This window comes from Panthera uncia (assembly GCF_023721935.1).
Source record: "Panthera uncia isolate 11264 chromosome D3 unlocalized genomic scaffold, Puncia_PCG_1.0 HiC_scaffold_9, whole genome shotgun sequence".
NCBI classification, from domain to species: domain Eukaryota; kingdom Metazoa; phylum Chordata; class Mammalia; order Carnivora; family Felidae; genus Panthera; species Panthera uncia.
The window spans coordinates 774657-780995 of record NW_026057587.1 but is presented as its reverse complement, the minus strand read 5'-3'; the positions used below and the strand labels follow the sequence as shown (position 1 = coordinate 780995).

The 6339-nt window shown below is 49.3% G+C and overlaps 1 protein-coding gene across 1 annotated transcript in view; it reads right to left on the bottom strand.

Moving 5' to 3' along the window:
* LOC125915015 (transmembrane protein 132B) overlaps nt 1-6339 on the bottom strand; it is a 228163-nt gene that overhangs the window by 132031 nt on the left and 89793 nt on the right. The gene's annotated exons all lie outside the window — the stretch shown is intronic.

The following is a 6339-nucleotide window of genomic DNA, read 5'->3' as shown; positions in this document are numbered from 1 at the left end:
TGGATGGATGGATAAATGGGTGGATGGATGAATAAATGGGTGGATGGATGGATGGATGGATGGATAGATGGATGGGTGGGTGGGTGGGTGGATGGATGGATGGATGGATGGATAAATGGATGTATGGATGGATAAATGGATGGATGGATGGATAAATGGATGGATGGATGGATAAATGGATGGATGGATGGAGAAAGCATGGTATGTAAATACAATGCAATATTATTCAGCCTTTAAAAAGAAGGAAGTCCTTCCATGTGCACAGCATGGATACGCACCTGGAGAACATTATGTTAAATGAAAAGAAAAGGACTGTGTGATTCCACCCAGGAGGCTCTCTAAAGTAGTCTAACTCATAAGAAATGGGAGGCAGAGTGGTCCTTTCCAGGAGCTATGGGAAGGGGTAAAGGGGAGTCGTTGTTCAATGGGTATAGTGTTCTGGTTTTTCAGGATGAAAAAGTTCTAGAAACTTCTGTTGCACAAAGTAAATGCAGTTGATACTACTGTGTTATATGCTTAAAAATGGTTATCATGGTATATTTTATGTTAGCAGTCTTTTACCATAATATAAAAAGGAACCAAAGGGAATGTATTTGCTCATATGACAGAATATTCCCAGGTGGACAGACTGGATCTGGGGCTCAAGTAATATCATCAGGACAGAGTCTCTCTCTCTCTCTCTCTCTCTCTCTCTCTCTCTCTCTCTGATTTGACTCCACATACAAACAGCATCTCTTCATGCAGTGGTGTTTGGGAGTTCAGTCCAGACCACATCATGTTCCTGCTGGTGACCTCAATGGAAAGAGAACCCCCTTCTCCAAGCTATTCACATGAAAGCCCCATGCTTGAGTCTCACTGGCGAGACTTGGGTGACATTCCCAAGCCTAACCACACTACATCTAGAGGAATGATGTCATCTGAGTGTCCAGCCCTGGGACATGTGGCCACGCTGGGGACAGGGAAGGCTGTGACCCTACCCCAAACGATACAGACTGAGGGTAGGGCAAATGGCTCCCATAACACAGTAGGAGTGTGAATGCCAGAAAAATGAAGGATACAGAACTGGGTAAAAGCAGTCAACCCTGTGTTCGACTTTCACCCTGTGAATGTCCAACAGAAAAGAAGCAGGTACATTCTGGCAGCTCCCCAGACAGACATTTGCAGCAACTAAAGAGGTATTTGGACACTGTAGCACCACAGACATTTCTTATGATCGAGTAACAACTGCAGGGGCGCCTGGGTGGCTCAGTCCGTTGAGCGTCCGACTCTTGATTTTGGTTCAGGTCGTGATCTCACAGTTCATGAGTTTGAGCCCCGCACCAGACTCCTCACTGAGTATGGAGCCTGCTTGGGATTCTCTCTCCCCCTCTCTCTCTGCCCCTCCCCTACATACGCTCTGTCTCTGAAGAGAAATTTAAAAAAAGAATACCAAGTGAAAAGGTAGACCACAAAGGCACATTGTTTTATGGAAAATCACGTGTGTGCACAGGTGTGGACTGGAAGAGGTGGCCAGGTGACCTGCAGTTTACTGCAGGTGCCAGGCAAGCTACATCCCATATGCCGGCTCATTTCTTTCAAGTTTATTTTTATTAATTTGAGAGAGAGACAGAGAGAAAGCAGGGGAGGGGCAGAGAGAGAGAGGGAGACAGAATCCCAAGCAGGCTCTGTGCTGACAGCATGAGACCATGACCTGAGCCGAAGTCAAGAGTCAGACACTTAACCAACTGAGCCACCCAGGTGCCCCGTAGGCTGGCTCATTTTAACAACATGAAAAAAAGAAAGAAAATGATTTCATTGTTTAGAAAGACAGGGCTGTAGGTCTGTTTCTTCTGTGCTATTTGTTTGGTTTCATCGTACTGTTGTATAACTAAAGGAGAAATCATGTAATCGTTAAAAAAAGAAGAAGACAATATCCAGAACACACGCGATTCCCCAGTTAATGGGGTAGAGCCAGATAAACCAGATAAAGAGACAGGCAGATCTTCCCACGGCGCTTATCCACAATTCTTAGTTTGTGTTTGTTCAGTTGTTTGTTTGTTTATTTCATTCAATATCCAGAAGTTGGTTAGAAACTTAGCCGCGGTGGGGCGCCTGGGTGGCTCAGTCGGTTGAGTGTCCGACTTCGGCTCAGGTCGTGATCTCACAGCTCGTGAGTTCGAGCCGCACTTCAGGCTCTGTGCTGACAGCTCGGAGCCTGGAGCCTGCTTCCGATTCTGTGTCTCCCTCTCTCTCTGCCTCTCCCCTGCTCACACTCTGTCTCTCTCTCTCTCTCTCTCTCTCTCTCTCTCAAAAATAAACAAACATTAAAATTTTTTTTTTCAAAAGAAACTTACTGCAGTGAACTAAATCCATCCATCCATAAAGCCACTATGTTTACTGGTTCCTCGTGTCCGACAGACAAGAACCCCCCATCATAACCCTTCACCTTGACTTCCTAGCCTGACCTTCCCGCTCACACACCGTATTCCAAACAGGTCCGTGCGATGCCTACAACAGGCATCGGGCTTTCCCGCCTCCGTGCCTTCGCTCCGGGGCCCCTCCTGTCTGTTATTTTCCCCGTCATCACCACACATCAGAAACTGCTCACCCTTCAAAGGTGCACCAAATGAAACTCTCCAGTGCAGGGGATAGAAGACACAGCTAAAATGCTTTCAGCACAGGCAGACATTCACACCTACTAGGGTGGCTTTAATAAACATTAACAATAAAAAAATAATAATAAATAGCAAAACATAAAAGAAAAGAACAAGTCCAGGGGAGGATGTGGACAAGTTGAAACCCTCGTCTTTTGCTGCTGGGAATGTCAAACGTGGCAACTGCCGTGGAAAACGATTTGGTGATGCCTCAAATAGTTCAACAGAGAGGGGCGCCTGGGTGTCTCAGTCGGTAAAGCACCCTGACTTCAGTTCAGGTCATGTTCTCACGGTTCGTGAGTTCAAGCCCCGCGTTGGGTTCTGTGCTGATAGCACGGAGCCTGCTTGGGATTCTCTGTGTCTCCCTCTCTCTCTGCCCCTCCCCCGCTCATATCTGTGTGTGTGTGTGTGTCTCTCTCTCTCAAAAATAAATAAAGGTAAAAAAACAAGAACCTCTTTTTTTACTTCCAGCCACTAGCCTGTGCAATATTCATGACTCAGAAGCCCTAGGCCAGTATCCAACGTGGCTGCCCCACGTGATCACGTAAGTTGCTCTTGGGGACCAGAGCAGGGGTGCTCCAAAGAGGAATGGAAGCCCCACGGGGCAGGAAGTGAAATCCATCACCAGACTGGCTTTCAAGCTCGGGTTGTCCTGGCGAGACCTACCCATCAAAGATCGGGTTCATTTCCCCCCTCACCCCACTAATAACAAGGGACAGGGCAACCTTCATCATGCCGGTGGCCACTCACCCCGCTAAGCAGCTCCCCCCTGGCTGCAGTGACCGTCCGCCGGCCTGAGTGGGGCCTGACCTCACCCTGACAAGCAGTGGGATGGTGGGGGAGGAGCCAGTGGGTGGCCCAGCCCCTGTGGGAAAAGTTGCATTTAGGGGATGGTGGGGAAGCTCTAAGGAACTGTCAAGTGACGGTACCTCCAACGCCCTCTCTACATGCGCGGCTCCCGAGCCCTGTCTCCAGGCTGGACCTGTCCTGTGAACCCCGGAGCCCTGTCCACCCGCCTGCGTGAAGGCCTACAGGGCACCCCACACTTGCTGTGGCCGGAGCTCCACGCAGTTCCCAGACCTGGTTCCTCCTGCCCGGGAATGGCCGCTCCGTTCTTCCAGTCCCTCCGGTAAAATGCCGCTGTCATTGTTGACCCTTCTGGGTTTCTCTCTCTCTTTCAAACAAGAGGGCCACAAAACATCAGCAAAGCCCGCCAGCTCCACGTCAAAACATGCCCAGATTCTGAGCGGCCTCCTCTACGGCACCCAAACCCAAGCCAGAAGCATCTCTCACCTGGACGCCCACGGCAGCCTCTTAACCAGTGTCGCTGTGCCTGCCCCCTCCCCACAAACGACCCCCCAGAGGCAGGCAAAGATGTCCTTTGAAGATGTAAGCCGGGCCGTGTCGCACCCTCCAATCATTCCCCTAGTCATTCAGAATAAAATCCAGAGTCCTGACCATGGCCTTGTAGCACCATAAAGTGAAGGCTTCACCATCGCCCTGCCTCGTGCCCCAGCACTGCCCACTTGCTCTCTCGGCTCCAGTGACGGAGTCGACTTCCTTTCGCTCCTTCAACGCACCAAGGCCAGCCCGGCGTCTGGGCCTCTCCAACGGCACCTCCCTCTGCCTGAGACGCTCTTTCTGGACTTAACCACATGCCTGCTCCTCCCGACTTCCTTCAGTGCTCCTTTTCAGGCAGGGCTTCTCTGCCACCTTAGGTAAAACAGTCATCTGCCTACCCCCACTCACAAGCCTGCACACCCCCCTTCTGTCACTTTGTACTTTCACTTTTCTTCAGAGCACTTAACCCCAACAGCTTACGTGTGTGCGTGTGCTTGTACATTTATGTACGCACGTATCTGTTACTTCTCCATCAACAGAATGGAAAACACAGACCTTTTCAACCTTGTACTCTATCACACCCTCAGCCCCAAGGTCAGAGCTTGGCACCAAGGGGGTGCCCAATAAAAAAAACATCGAATGAGGGGCGCCTGGGTGGCTCAGTCGGTCGAGTGTCCGACTTCGGCTCAGGTCATGATCTCACAGTTCGTGGGTTCAAGCCCCGCGTCAGGCTGTGGGCTGACAGCTCAGAGCCTGGAGCCTCCTTCGGATTCTGTGTCTCCTTCTCTCTCTGCCCCGCCCCTGCTCACGCTCTGGCTCTCCCTCCTTCAAAAATAAATAAACATTAAAAAAAGAATTTTTTTTAAATATTGAATGAGGGGCGCCTGGGTGGCTTAGTCGGTTAATCATCCAACTTCGGCTCAGATCATGATCTCACAATTCATGGGTTCGAGCCCCGCGTCAGGCTCCGTGCTGACAGCTCGGAGCCCGGAGCCTGCTTCCGATTCTGTGTCTCCCTCTCTCTCTGCCCCTCCTCTACTCGCTCTCTCTCTCTCTCTCTCTCTCTAACAAAAATAAACTTAAAAAAATTATTGAATGAACAAAGGAAAGCACAGCACACAAAAGAGAGAGAAGCCCCAGCACAGGACGAGGCTGTAGACCTGGGAGGAGCCCAGTGAGAGCAGAAATCACACCTGGAGGTTTGTGATGAATTTTTGAAAGATCCAACCTAACAACCAAAGGGTGAACTCAGAAAACTAACCACTACGAAAACTAATTCACACTGCAATAGGTTTAAAAGGCCTGGATCAATTGATAATGGAAAAAAAAAAAAATCCCTAATGGGATGTTAAAGAAACTCTCGGTGATCCCGTGACTTCAGCGAAAATGGAGGCTGGCGCCGTGAAGTCTTCACGCCCCAGTGAACTTAACACTTAGTCCCGCTAAATGCTACACGAATAAGGCACTTCTTACGAATTAATGCTCGCAACAGTCCCGAGGCACATACTACGGTCATGGCCATTTACAGACGAGAGAACAAAGATTCTGAGAGCTAAAATTACTTTCCCCAAAGACTGTTGGGCTCAAGTTCTCCAAGTACCTGCCCTTCACTGATGTATAGAGCTTGGGAAGGAACAAAACACTGTCGCAAACATTGGCGGGGCATTTGACCCTCCCACACTGACCCCCTGAGGTGGATTCAGTCATTTGGCATAGATTTAAAGAGCACCTATGATGCACTAGACTGTTCTCTGGGCGCTGGGGATATAACAGGAGTAAAAGGACCAACAAAGTCCCTGCCCCTGTGGAGTTCACATTCTAGAACAGAGAGGCAAATGATAAATAAATCAGAATATAATTTCAAAATGTAATTGCTACAGAGGAATGAAAACAGGCCAGTGTGGTAGTGACTGGCAGAGAGGACAACTTTGGATTTGTGGCCAAGAAAGGTCGCTTCTTGGAGGGGACATCTGAGCAGAGACCTGAATGACCACAAGGGGCCAGCCATGCAAAGATCTGTGTAGAGTCTAGATAGGACTGTATTGTTGTTTCATTATATATTGTTGAAGCTGATTTCATTATACCTTGTTTCATTATATATTATTAAAGTTGGTATCATTATATCATGTCTCAGGCACTGAAGCACAGTGCCCATTCGGAAGGAAAGAGGGAAGGAAGGAGGGAGGGTGGAAGGAGGGAAGAAGGAAGGAAGGAAGGAGGGAGGGAGGGAGGGAGAGAGGGAAGGAGGGAGGAAGGGAGGGAGGGAAGGAGGGAAGGAGGGAAGGAAGGAAGGAAGGAAGGAAGGAAGGAAGGAGGGAGGGAAGGAAGGAAGGAAGGAAAGAAGGAAGGAAGGAAGGAAGGAGGG